General features: G+C 44.1%; 1 protein-coding gene and 1 pseudogene across 1 annotated transcript in view; both read right to left on the bottom strand.

Moving 5' to 3' along the window:
* Positions 1–14,547, bottom strand: part of SNTG1 (syntrophin gamma 1) — a 357,912-nt gene that overhangs the window by 323,461 nt on the left and 19,904 nt on the right. The window lies entirely within an intron of this gene.
* LOC105095917 (U6 snRNA-associated Sm-like protein LSm3) lies at positions 10,034–10,622 on the bottom strand (annotated as a pseudogene).

Raw genomic sequence — 14,547 nt, 5'->3', positions numbered from 1 at the left:
GTCAAAATAAATAGACTTAAATATACATTGAGCAGTTACTGCTGTATTTCTTTGCAAAAAAATAATCAGAGACTGTCCACCAGGTACGGGAAACGTACTTGGGCTTGCAAGGTGGGGAGGGCTAGCCTCTGCCACCCTGAGGAACAAGGACAGGATGGCGGTGGGAGGAGGGTGCCTTCAGTCCCGTACCTGCTCGGACAGGTGCACACACTTCTGCAGAGCCGCAAGGAGGTGCTGGAGAAACAGGCTCTTCGATAATCGTTACCTTGACCCACAAATGTCAATAGTGAGACACACACACTCATGGCAGCTTTCTAGTCACTTAAAAACTTTCTGTTACGTGCCAGCCTAGTAATTAATTCTGCTTAACAAAATTTTCTTTGCTTTAATTCCACTTGCAGTGATAATTAACACCTAGCAATTCTCACTACAAATAAAAGAGATATTTCAGAGAAAGGGCTGAACTCAGAAGACCCAGCACTGACATAGTAAAGGTAGATTGAAAAAAGGATAAGATTACACTCATTGAACTTAAAAAAACTTTTTTGCCCAGATTAGCCCATTGGAACATAAACACAGTCTACACATTATACTAAATTAACAAAAACTGAAAACAAAAAAGAATGATGTATATTGAAGATTTTATCGGATGAAAAATCTTTCACCTCCACATACACTGAGCAAAGTTGTACACCGAAGGAGACAGTAAACCAGGCAGGAAGCTTCGTAGGCTCAGAGCTACAAAAGCAGACTTTGTAGTCGGTGAAAACACTGTGGTAGGGTGGGCTGGGCGCTCCCTGAGGACGGGGCCTCTGCGCTTCGGTGGAAGAAGAGAATGGTTATTAAAGGCGCGGAATCCAAAGCCAGGCGGGCGCTGCTCGAGGCCCTGCTCTGCCACCGTATTAATGTGATGTCCAGCAAGCCACCTAACCTGTCTGTGGTCAGCTCATCCGTCTGTGAGAGAAAGTCAGAGCAGGCCCAGCATTGTGGGGCCATTACGAGGACGCTCACTGCCTCGGCACTGAGAGCGATGCTTAGGGAAGTGCTGGCCTTCACTTCCACTCACGGCGTCATCTCCAAATAGACAGAGCATGAAAACACTTGTTGACATTGTTTATAGAAAGATTGAAAAAGTATCGCTGGCAAATTAATGATATAACACTAAGTTTACATAAAACGCAATATGGCTGTTAGCACTGCAGCAGAGTCATAAAAATATTTGTTGGGCATTAATTACGTGCTAGGTGTAGATTATTGCACACGAAATATGGCTCTAAAATAAAGAAAATGATTTCCCAAGTCATCGCACCCTTTCTTCATCACAAATTAACTACCACTGGGGAAAACGTGAAATAAAACTAAATCAATTTCAGAGGCAAAATCTATGTTTTATTCAAAAGAACTGGAATAAGCAATCGACTTTTAAACATGAAAAACAATATGGTAACTAATCCATCTAAAGAACTGACTATATTTCAGCTGCAGACCTACGATTTACAGCTCCACGCCCTCTTCGCTTTTACTGGTGATGTGTGTCCGCTAGATTAGATGCAGTTTTTCCTCATGTAAAAAGTTGTTCCAACACTGATGTGCTTCTATTAGATGAAAATGTAAGCTGCTCTGCCTGATGAAATCCTTTGACTTAAAAAAAAAAAAAAATCTGCATCATGTCACAGACCCACAAAGTGAGACATTAGAGAAGCAACTTGACCAAAGATTCAACCCAAGTAGTCAGACTCCAAAGTCTGTTTCTTTCCCACCATTTTCCTAATAGAAGCAAGAAAAATAGAGACACCATTAGAGATTGGAATAAGAAAAAATTCAATCAGAAATAGAAACCAAACTTATTTTTAGTACGAATATTACGTGCTGAAAGCACCGGGAACATCACGTGGTCTGGAAGATGCCTGACATTTCAACGAGAGTTGAGGGGAGGCATGAGAAGGGCTGGCATAAAAGTGGGAGCCACAGTGGCCAGCACACTGACAACCTCGACCTTCCTGCGGACTATAGGACAAAGTTGGAAAAAACTCAGTGACTTAGCAAAAATAGCACGCAGAAAAAAAGAAAAAGGGAGTGGAAATAAACTAAAAATGTGTAAGACAGTGTTTGGCTTTAAGTATCTCTGAGATCACACAGCCAGAGTGGTGCCTATTTGTACTATTTCCATTAAAAAAAAAATCCTGTGGTCTGAAAACGAAGTCCTTCTGGTGGCGCACTGGCTGAGGTCCCCGACAAACTCCACCTCAGGGAAATACAAGTCGAGTGTCTGGTTGCCTGGATTTCAGGTTTCTGTGGGGATCGTTGTCCTGGGGTCTGGACAAAGAGCCCTCTTGAGCCCCCACTGATGAGCTGAATTGTTTGTTTTCTGAACTCATTCTCTGCTCAGGTAAGTAAACGTGAAAACCAGAGCACCGTGTTCTCGGGAAGAGAACAGACTGACTAAACAGCAAGTTGTTACGTCGGTGGATAAGTCAGGCCTCTGTCACCATAAACATACATATTCATGTACATTCATGTTCACTATATGCAGAAACACATTCTGCTTCTCATGAAGAAAGGGGTAGAGAAAGGGCTGAAGATTTCAGCACCACCACCACTCCACCACCACCCCAGCACCACCAGCACCACCACCATGGTCATCATCGTCCCCTGTTAAACTTCTTGCTCTCTGTGACTAGATTTGTCACAACCTGCAGTAGAAAACCATGCTCTCAGAGTGGATGGTGTGCAGCAGTCACCATCTACCTAACGTGACCCAGGGCGGCCAACGTTGCTGATGACAGATGACTCGTGCCGTTCTAGCACATTTGGTGGGGCAGCCAACGCCAGTGCGCTCCCAGCGGTGGGGGGATGGGCACTCTCAGCTCAGGGTTTACATTTTCCAGGATAACAGACTTTCATCAAGAAGAGGTATGTGGCACTCGACTTCATGTCACAAAAAATAGTGTTGGCTTAGCAATTCCTGTTTTAACTGGAAATTAAAGTCAGAAATCCCATGTCTTCTCCTACTCTGAATGCCACGAGTCATTTCAAGTCACCTCTGTGAGTGCTATACAAATAAACTCAAACGCACATTAAATGCAGGCACCAAGGTGCCTGGGCAGTTCTTCACGCACCACATACGACTACCAATTCCACAAGAAAGGACCTAGATGCGGCTTCAGAATTATACTGAACAGAATCCCAACTATTTTCCAGATTCGTGAGATAATTTTTAAAACTTCATTGCATCAAGGACATCACTAATGAATACTTATTGTCACTGAGCTGGATAAATATAAAAATTCTGGTCAAAAAGGACAAAGAAATAGGAGTACAATAAAAATGAATATAAGACAAGACTAATTATTTTTTCAACAAACATGACTGTGCTCCTGCCCTGTGCAGGGACTGTGTTAGGAGGGAGGATTGAGAAGGTGAGCAGGACACACCTGGACCAGAGGTTTGCCACGATGGGAGGAAGAGAGGAGTAAGCCCACATCACTAAGAGGGTGAGTTAGGGGTATCCAGAGAAACAGAACCTAAGGAATGAGGTGCACATGTGTGTGAGTGTGCCTCTGTGTGTGTGTGTGTGTGTGTGTGTGTGTGTGTGTGTGTACTCACACACAGGTTGATCTTAAGGTATTGGATCACATGATTGTGGAAGCTGGCAAGTCTCCAATCTGCAGGGTAGACCAGCAGTCCATCAGATGCAGGATTCCCTCCAGCTCAGGGAGGCCAGTCTTTCTCACTGAAGACCTTCAACTGATTGGATGACACCCACCCACATTAGGGAGGGCAATCTGCTTTCCTCAAAGTCTACAGATTTAAATGCATAATCTTATCAGGAAAAAAAGCATTTACAGAAACATCAGGAATAATGTTTGACCAATTACCCGGGCACTTCGGTCTTGACACATAAAATTAACAATCATTCTGAGGGCCTACTATGAATAAGCCCTGTGACGTGTGAAGCACATTTCAATTTAATTTGTGTTACGTTGAAAATAAATTGTGGAAAGTTAACAGATTTGACTCATACCACTTTTCTCGTGTTGAGCTTTGGAAATAAGTTTTAAAAATAGACATTAGTGAGGAGGCAAAGCAAAATTCTTTCTAAACTGAAAAGATTTACAAAGACATGTTTTGTCAGATCAGCTATGAAAAACAGAGGAGAAAACGAAGTCTCAGTAAGGTCCCATTTAAAACAGGTTTTAGGAAGCACTGAAATAAATTGGAAGCTATTCATAGCATTGCTTCAAGAATTTGAGCTCAAATAGTCATCTAAAGGTACAATACAAAACCGAGCAGCTGACAGAAATGGGAACCCAGACCCATCAGCACCAGACCCGAATTCTACCTGGGTCACAGAACTGAAGAGAAAAAAGTGTGGAGACAATGCTACCTGGTCAGAATGCTGCCTGCAGGGCAAAGAAGCAAGGTAAACGGCCCTTACGTCTCTTATCTTTAACCAAGGAGACACCGACCCACAGTCACACAAGCCTTGAGCAGCAGAACACAGCTGGAAGGAGACCCAGTGCCTTAGACTCCCATCCACGTTGCCACTCTTTCCCTCCCATTCGCATCCACGTGGCGCAAGTGAACGTCTGTCCACCACGCCTGTGCATCTGTCCCTCAGAATGACTCACAGTGCATTTGCCCAGAGCATCTGATAGTAAAACTCTCAAGATACCAGCATGTCCAGCTGGATGAGCTCTGAAAACTTTATACTAAGTGAAAATACCAGTTGCAAAAAAAACAAAAACAAAAAAACCACATCGTATGATTCTATTTATCTGAGATGCCAAGAATGAGCAAATCTGTAGAGACGGAAGGTAGCTTAGCAGTTGCTTAGGGCTGGGAGTGAGGGGTTGGGAAGGGCTGTTGTAGGTACCCGGGTTCCCCTGGGGTGATGGAACGCTCCAAAGTTATATGATGGATGGCTGTACAACCCAGGGTGTATTCTGAAGACCAGTGGAGGGCACACTTTAAGCAGGTGTACACTGTGTGTGTGAATTATGTTTCAATAAAGCTGCTATAAAATATACAGTGTGCTGATGTCCCTATGGAAAAGCATGATTGACTGTCATGATGCCAGGAACATAAGGAATCACATGTTCACTAGAACCTTAACCTTCTGGCAGCAAAACTAGGGGCTCTGGGTCAACAATGTCCCACTTCTCAATGTCACTTAATGACAATAATAAACCACAGTAGGCACTTTTCTCCATTTTTCTCTCCTTTCTCTCTCTTCACCACCACAGTCCATCTCCTGGCACACGTGGATTGTAGATCGTTTTCTTGTGAGCACGATTCCTGTAGGTCAGAAAACGTCTGCATTGTGATTTAACAACTGCTGATAAAAGGCTAAAGAATGCGTCCCATTCGTTTTTAGTATTTAAGAAATAATGAAACAAATGAAAGATTCACACGAGCTAATTAGATGCACTGCATTTTCCTATTGCAAGGAGGATCCCATCTTCCACATTAACTGGAAGATCAGAAAGGATGTTGGTGGATGCTCAGAGCACATTTTCAACCAGGAGAGAATTTAAGCTCTGATTGAAGCTATATTTTCACTTTTATGAAGGCTGTAATCTCTGCTTTGGAGCCCCAAATGGAGAAATATTTCTCTATGAAGTGTCACCTTTCTACTCCGTGACCAGTAATGATTCACCTGTGATTATATGCTTCACTGTTTCCACCTGAAAACGATCTTAATTAGGTTTCCCGGTCATAATTCTTGGAGTAGGAAGAAAACATTAACAAGCAAACCATCCCTGGAGGTGCAGGGCTGCTCTTCCCTGAGCCCCGCCTCCACAAGTGGACCCCACAGCTCCCATCCTGTCCTGCCGGGGGCACGGCCGCTCTCCCGGCAGTCTCCCTGAGTTTGGGTCCTGGCGGGTGGACAGTGCTGATGTGGGAGCCCGCAGGCAGGCACAGCACTCCCACTGGCACGGTGCCTGTCAGGGCCCCTCAGGCTGGCGTTCCTCTCGCTCGCCTGCCCCTCCAGGCCTCCCGTGTGGCCAGCACCCTGACCTTTCATTGAACGGGAGCTAAAGCCTTAATTATGGAAGCTCAGCTTTAGACAAAGGGCAATCTGATGTTCCAGATTTTATCTTCTCCTGGGTATCTGTGGGAAGGGAACTGGGGGGACTTTGCTTCTGGAAAATGTTCCTTCCAGCCGCCTGACCTTACCAAGCATTCCCTCACCTGCCACCCCTCCTCACCCGTCAGCCCTCCTCCCCTGCCACCCCTCCTCGCCCGCCACACTCCTCCCCCGCCACCCCTCCTCCCCCGCCACCCCTCCTCCCCCGCCACCCCTCCTCGCCTGTCATCCCTCCTCACCTGTCACCCCCTTGGAGCCACACTAATTGTGAGGCTCTCACCCTCCTACCTGTGGCTGAGACAACTCCAATTGCTCAAAAATATTTCAAGCAAAATAACCAGTAATGAAAACATCAGCAAAAAGATGAATGGCAACCATAGTTACTAATGTTCACACTTAGAAAATGAATGCACTTAATTACAATTAAAATACACTAGAGATATGACAACCATAAGTAAAATAAGCTCAAGAAAATGTCATTTTCATCACTGAAAGTTTGAGATGAGGCAACCACACACCTGTTCACGAGCCACACCTGTAACACGAGTCAGGGTTGCAGAAGGGCTGACTCTGATGAGTGGTCCTACTCGGATGTGACACTCACTGTGCTGTTTTTGTGAAAGCTTTGGATGGTGCTGCCTTTAAAAGACTTGAATTAGCTATTGCTACATGGAAGCAACCTAAATGTCCATCGACAGAGGACTGGATAAAGAAGCTGTGGTGTATTTGTACAATGGAATACTACTCAGCCACAAAAAAGAGTGAAATAATGCCATTTACAGCAACATGGATGGGTCTGGAGATCATCATACTAAGTGGAGTAAGTCAGACAGAGAAAGACAAATATCACATGATATCACTTATATGTGGAATCTAAAATGTGACACAAATGAACTTATTTACAGAAACAGACACATAGACATAGAAAACAAACTTATGGTTACAGGGTAAAGGGAATGGAGAGGGATAAACTGGGAGTTCTGGATTTGCAGGTACTAACTAATAGATATAAAATAGATAAACAACAAAGTCCTATTGTATAGCACAGGGAACTATATTCAATATTCTGTAATAAACCATAATGGAAAGAATATTAAAAAGAATATATATACATAACTGAATGACTGTGCTGTACACCGGAAATTAACACAACATTGTAAACTGACTATACTTCAATCTAAAAAAAGACCCCAAAAGTAAAAAAAAAAAAAGAAAAAAAAAAAGTCTTATTTGCTTTATCTCCTGAGGCCCCACTTTCACAGATGTGTCCAGAGTCAGGCAGGAGTAACGATGCTGTCAGTGCCCCTGTGCTGTGCATGGCCTGGGGCTGCCTGTGGACCACACGCCTCCCGGCCACACCTGCTTCCTCCCTACACTGGACCTTACTTACAAAGCAGCAAAACAAAGGGAGATACAGTTATTTGGAAAGAGCAGGTCTGGCAATCTAGATAATTCAATCAAAGGACACGGTTTGGGTTGTTTGTTTTAGGTTTCGCCTCAATGACACAAATTGGCTCAGTGGGGTTCTGCAGCTCACCAACTGTACAGTGTATTTTGCTCAAACTCCAAAATGAGGTTTTTATTACTGTACACATAAGAATACGAAAAATGTCTGCCTGCAAAGTGTGAAATAAACCAGATAAGAAATTTAAGTCTGTATTTTCTGTATGAAACAAATAGCCACTGACCCATGCAACATGGTGGGGGATTTCTTTGATGAGAAAATCCATCCAGCTGGATTGAAGAAAAATGTGGCACCAAGAAGAAACAGGCGTCAATCTAAAGAAAGCAGAAGAAAAGTGGTTTTGAAAATAAGATGACATATCTGGGCCCTAAAATTATTCTGCCAAGGACTTAGGAATCTGGCCAAAGGCCTCCCCTCGCCTACCGGCCCTCTAGGAGCCGAGCCTGGGAAAAGCCTGTAAGTGGCGTGTATCTCCATGGTGAGATCCAGATGCACGTGTGGAAAATCGGATCAGCAGTGCGGGGACCACGGCACTTTTGCAGTGCCTCGAGGTTTTGTCTTGGTCTCTCACGGCAGAGAGTGGTGCCAATGGAACTGACATTTAAAGCAGAAAGTCCACCAAAGTCGAAGGAATACTAAGCACTCAGTCAAAGTACAGCCCGTGAGCCCATCTCCCAGGAAAGGAATGCGGTGCCCAGCGACCACGGGCCTTCGCTGTGACTGCAGACGTCTGGACCTCCTGCCTGCGGGCTCGGACCTGCGAAGGCAGCCGCCCTCTGCTCCTCAGTGTGGCCGGCAGTAAGAAGGGCCGATCACACCTGCCTTTAAAGGTGCAGGAGGGCTCCCTTAGACGTTGTTTTTAAATCCTGAATAAACACATTGAATCCAGAAAAGACAACAAACTAGTAAAGAAAACAAAAAGAAGCAGACTCATGGATACAGAGAACAAACTAGTGGTTACCAGCGGGGCAGTGGGGGCGGGGCGATTTAGGGGGAGAGAATTATATCGGGGGGGTTATTATGGGATTATATGAGATCATGTGTGTGAAACTTTTGAGAATTATAAAGCACTATAGAGTTTAAAGAATCTTTCATTCAGTAAGAAAAAGTTTAAAAAATAAAAAATAAAGCCTGGGTATGGACATAGTGTTCAGTTAATTACACTTATTATTTTGTTTTTTAGTCCACTGACTGTTTATCTCTCCTTTCACTGGTAAAACATCACTGCTTTCCCCTCTGGAGTGTTGGCGATGATACAACAGAATGATGAATTAGACAAAACTATCTTCTAGTCTTAGTGTGACTGCTAACTAGCTGTGTAAAACCAGGGTAAAGACACCTTTTTTGGTCTCAATTTAACTATCCTCAAAAATAAAAGTGTTGGAATAGGTAAACTCAGCATTACCTGACAACCATAAGATTATAAGGGTTTTCTGAATAACCAAAGGAAAAAGAGTTCTGGTAGTGTTTAGACAGCAGATTTATATCATATAATATTTAAAAAAGAGTGTGGTGTGAGCTTTTTGCAAGTGGAGAAATGCACATATTCAAAACAGTGACAATATTTTCTAGAATTCTTGGAGAAATTCACTTGCCGCTGAGCTCTGAGAAGTGGGTGACGCCTGGAGAGCACTGGGCACAGCCCACGTTTGGCAGAACGTGGAGGTGAAGATGGGCAGATTTTCTACAGGTCGGATCCAAACCAACTGCCCAGATATTCACGGCATAATCAAATTTGTTATTTTGTGGAAGCAAGATATATCCTTTTCATAAAAAATACTAAGATATTAATAAGCTACCTTTGACTTCGTTAGCAAAGAGTAAGCATTTTCCCTGAATCCCTGACTTCATTTTAAAAGGAGAAACAGTAGGGAGGGCTAGAGGAATAGCACACAGACTGGAAATAGCTCCTGGTCAAAACCTTAACTGTCGTGTTTAAAACGGGAAGTAAATTGTTCCTTTTATCAGCCATGAGTCACCAGGCATTTGAAATGGTCAGTAATCTATCTGCCTTTAGTTTTAGTAGAAGTGAAGCAACTAATATTGAAGATTTACCGAAAGGGGAAAAGTCTGCGTGGAACCAGTGAAACTGGCTGTCCTCTGAACTTTCCTTAAGGGTCAAAATGTTGCGATAGAAACTGGTACATTCTTGAGAATTCAACCAGTAATAACTCCATCCTTGGAAGTGTTGCTGGAATAGGACAGTTTAATTACCCAGAAGTGTGTGCTCACAAGCAGTCCCTCAGGCAAGACAGGCTCCCCTGAGCACTCGGAATTTAGATCTCACTCATCACAGCGGAGAAGTAAGGACCTCAAAGGCATCCAGTGAGTCCACGTATCGGGCAACACAACAGGCTTGCTTGCTTGCTTGCTTGCTTTTTTTTTTTTTTTTCTGCAGCTTGGTGATCACATTTATTGGAAGGGATGGAGAAAAATTAAAATGCCATTTAGCTTAGGAATTTGCTAGTTATCTGCAAATCGACTTATTTCAGGAATGGAAGAATGCTTGGTCATTTCTTAACATCGAAATGTACACGTTTCTCTTTTGAGTGTCTTCTACATTTACAGAGGCAATCATACAAAGTCTCCTATTCTCCACACAGGACAAATTCTTTGTTTCAGCCAACTCTCAGGGGTGGGGCAACCAGCACACCAGCATATCCCCAACAAAGAGCATCGGAATATTCCATCTTGTCGATTTACGTATCTCTTCACGTGTCTCCTCGTCAGTTTCTATAGCTGTCACAGCTTCCTCCTTATTTCCCAACATCATATTCAAATGTTGATCATAAGCACGTAACCTGCCTCGAAGCTCTCTGTCGTTTCTATTTTCATGCAGGTTCGCTCATCCAGGCTGAGCCTGATGAGAGCCCCCGGCGCTCCTACAACGCGGGTCACTTGTTGCTGCTCCGTGTCGTCCGCCATGTTTCAAACCCTGCGCCCTTTCCAACAGTCTGTCTTTTCAAGAGCCGCGCATCGGTCTGAACGGGTAAAGTGAGTCCCAGCTCTCTTCACGTGGATTCATGGAATTCAAAATACCTAAGTCATTGAGATCTCATGAGCTGAGCTTCCTGCCCATAAGAAAAAAGAACAGAAAAGAAGAGGAAAGAAAAGAAAAGAAAAGGAAAGAAAAGGAAGAGAAGGGGAGATCTTAAGGAGATCAGTGAATCAGAGATGAAGCGCAAAGCCAAGCGGAGGTAACTACGCTCCGTCCAGCGCATGAGGGCTGGGCACTCATTCTTAATTTGCGGTTAAACTGTAAATCGTCCTTTCTGCATGTGCAGATGTTTTAAGGGGACCTTTTCACCTTTGTGGCACTGATCATTGACCCATGTCCTTGTCATTGTGCCCTACGACTTCAAATGACTCGTTAGCAAGTCTTTGGTGGACAGCGCCCCAGCCGGCCTCCACGCCAACCGCATGTCCGTCAGCAGCTCCAGCCAAGGAGGAGGTGCTTCTTCAACCGTCATGCCTGGCTGGAGCTCTGTGCTGGCTCTGCTCGGGGACAGCCACAGGGACAGCCACAGGGACAGCCACAGGGCCTTCCCCTACCTGGCCTGAAGAAGCTCTGGGACCAGGGCAGGAAGGCCAATGAGTGAAGACCAGTCCATCTGTGATGGGGAGAATCTGGAACCCTTAAGGAAGGGGCACACAGACCATGCAGGACCTAAAAGGCAAGGAGGAGAGAGGGGCTGGCCTCCTCCACGCCCTGAGCCTGGGAGCTCCGCAGAGCTGACAGAGTCAAGGCAGCCGTGCAGACAGTGGCTTCTTCCCAACACCTCCAGCAAAGGACGGATGACCCTCCGCCCAGAGGGGCTTCCCCACTGCCACCAGGTTAGTTTAACACCTACAAATGAGCGTTAGATGTCAGTCACACAAAGCAAAGAAAACCAGGAATCTACGGAGAAAGGAAGATGGATGAAGTGGGTCGCTACCAAAATCCAGTGGGAACAGGAGGCAGAGGACACTCCAAACCAAAGATGACGGTGCTTCCTGAGGCGCGAGCACAACACCCAAAGGCAGAAAATGAGAACATGCTTGCCAAGCTAAACTATTCAGTAGAAGACTGGAGAATAAGACAGGAATTGTGAAGTGGAAGTTAAGTCTGAAGAGGTCTTTCAAGCCCATGACAACACCGTCAGGGACAAGCTAACAGATCTGAAGAAGATGGGGATCTTGTCAGAACAGCTGTAGCGGCCTGCGGGAGGGCACGTGGACGTCTTTAAGGCTAGACTTGCTCAGCGCAAAACGAGGAGAAGAACCCACCAGGAACACGCCGAGAGTGCTTTCAGGGCTCCGGCTCAGAGCACGAACTTAGGGAACGCCAGGTTTCAATAATAAAGTGTTAGTCCGCGTGGATTTTGGCGACAGAGATGTTATGAGACTAAAATGAGAGATCAAGTGAAACCATCAGCGATGTCTGTCCCACAACTGTTCAGCTCAAAACCTCTTCTGCATTCTATTTTTAAGCTGCCAGATTTTAAATATGACAACGAACATATGTATGTTCACACATGACTGGGACATAAGGCTGTGCACCAGAACTGACACGTTCTGCCTGACTGTACTTCAATTAAAGGGAGAAAAGGGGCGGGGGAAGGTGCCAGATTTTAATATTAACAGGTTTTCAGTATGGCCAAAATACATTTATTTGGAGAGTGTGTAAGTATCTTTGAGTATTTTCCTCTAAAATCCTAAGCTCTGGTGCTTGAAGTCAGAAATCGGTGATTACGACCACACAGTCACTCCTGAGCCAACCTTCAACAGGGACTTAAAAGTCCCCTAGCAGCACATGCCACCGATGCCACCGATGTTCAAAGCGTGTTAGTTAGAAAATAAAATACGTGCATGAAGACAGACGGCATCTGGGGGTGGGGGTTGAAACGTCCTTGGGTTTTAAGAAGAAGCCTCCTGCCTGGAAGGTGCCATTTACGCCGTGTGCATTCCCATCGCTAGAGGAGGGGTGCTCACCTCGCAGTTCACTCACCATCCTGATAAAGACCGTGTGACGGTGACAGTGCCGCCTTCACCGACACAGCCCTTTACAGGTTCCCAAGTCGCCTCATCTCACTGGAAATTTAAGAGGCCTTGGATGGTTAGTGTCAGAAACAAACGTCGCTTCTAATTTGCAGACTAAGAAACTGAGCATCAAAAGGACCAAAGAACCTGTAAAAGGGTGTGTGGCTGTAAATCGCACGCCTACATTTAGCAATGAGGCTCCAACTTTTGGCCTAAAGTTTTTTAAAAATCACTATGTTGTTTCTGTTTCTTGGCTTAATTGCTTAGATGTGTGCCTAGTAAGTGCTTCTTTTATGAAATACTGAATTAGTTTCTTTTCTCCAGTAATCACTTAGGGCTTCTTTTCATCATGTCCAAAATATTTTAAAGAGATAAAATAGATACTTGGGGAACACTTGTTTTTATTTTTTTCTTGCAATTTTGTGAGTATGTAATAAGATCAAATGTCCCATTGCCAGTTATTTCGGATCGTTTCATGTTCTGTGAAATAGTTTAAAGGAAAAGGTTGTAATTATATTTCATATGTTGAAATACACAGAGATGAAAACTAGTATAAACATTTTATGCTAATTCTAGTTAAGGTGAAAACTCAAGAATTTATATAGTTATATTTATATTTACAATGACTCCTAGAGAACGTTTTCATGTAAATATTAAGAACATAAGGATGTATGAGGGAAGACCAGACACCTGCTAACATCCCCCTGGCTGCATCGGTGTCCCCAGCTCTTCACGACAGAGAACGTATGAACTCCGCCGCTTAGAAACGACAGAGCTCAGAGAGCACTCGCAGGACAGACACTTGTACACGTGTTCAGTTCACTCATTTATGTCATCGTGACACGTTCCTGAAAGGCTACTGTTATTACCTTTTGATTTCCAGATGAGCGAACACTGGGGACAGGACTCACACGGGTGGCACAGACAGCGAGAGTTGCCCCAGCCCCCAGCCCTGTCCTTCCTCTCGTGTCCCGTTCACCCCAGCACTTTTCTCTGAGGTCCATCTGCCGTGTTTATCTCATCGCTGAGGGTGGCTTATAACCGCACTGAGGACAGAAGTCAGAGTCTCGACTCTCCTTTAATTGCTGGAGCACTTAAGGGCGCTTCATTTTCAGTAGGTATGTTCAACATGAATTTAGAATAAGTTACTGTAAAAAGTTGGAAATATGAATATTTATGGGCATATTCGTTTTAAGAAGAGAGAAAATGATATGTAATTGAGAAAAAAAATTAAATCCAACTAAAGGTAACATCTCCTAAGAGTGGTTTAACAGAGATACAAGGTTCGCCTTTCCATGGTTCAGATCATGTCTCGCTAAAAGGAGGAATTATGTCATGTACTGGCAGATTTTCATAAAACTGACCAAATTCAGATTACACCAGAAGGCCCAGTCTGACTCACGGAAGCACTGTGAGACTTAATTCAGTTTCAAGTCTTCCTTCCCCCTTTTCCAAGTAAGAAATATTCTCTTTTCTATTTCATGAATAAAGAAAAAGAAATCCTCAAGTCACTTCCTTTTGATTTCTATGAAGTAAAAGCCACCACCACCACTTTAAAACTAGCGCCTGGAAAATACTTAAAATTTCCAAGAACTCAAGCAAAACTCAGAAAGGACTGAAGTTCTTAGTAAGTGTGTACATTTTACCACCGTGCACACTTCCCAGGTGTTTCAAGGTTTTCTTCCTAGATTCCCACTGAGGCGCAAACTGGTCAGACATGTACTGAATTATCTTAGCTGTGAAATTATTTAAAACATTTTGCCCAGCTGTGGTAATAGATTTTTCTGTGATGGTGAGCTGGAGATTATTGTGACAGTATCCAAGAGTTAGAATTCATCTGGACAATAAAAGGATGCTGACGGTGACTGGCAGGAAGGAGAAAGCTGTTCTGAAAAGGAAAATCTTCAGAGGAGTATGGCGTCTTCTTCCAGAATTAATACACTCATGGTCTGGAAGCTGGGCCAGAGAGAGG

Source organism: Camelus dromedarius, chromosome 30 (genome assembly GCF_036321535.1).
Source record: "Camelus dromedarius isolate mCamDro1 chromosome 30, mCamDro1.pat, whole genome shotgun sequence".
In the NCBI taxonomy this organism is placed as follows: domain Eukaryota; kingdom Metazoa; phylum Chordata; class Mammalia; order Artiodactyla; family Camelidae; genus Camelus; species Camelus dromedarius.
This window is presented reverse-complemented; position numbering and strand designations above follow the sequence as displayed.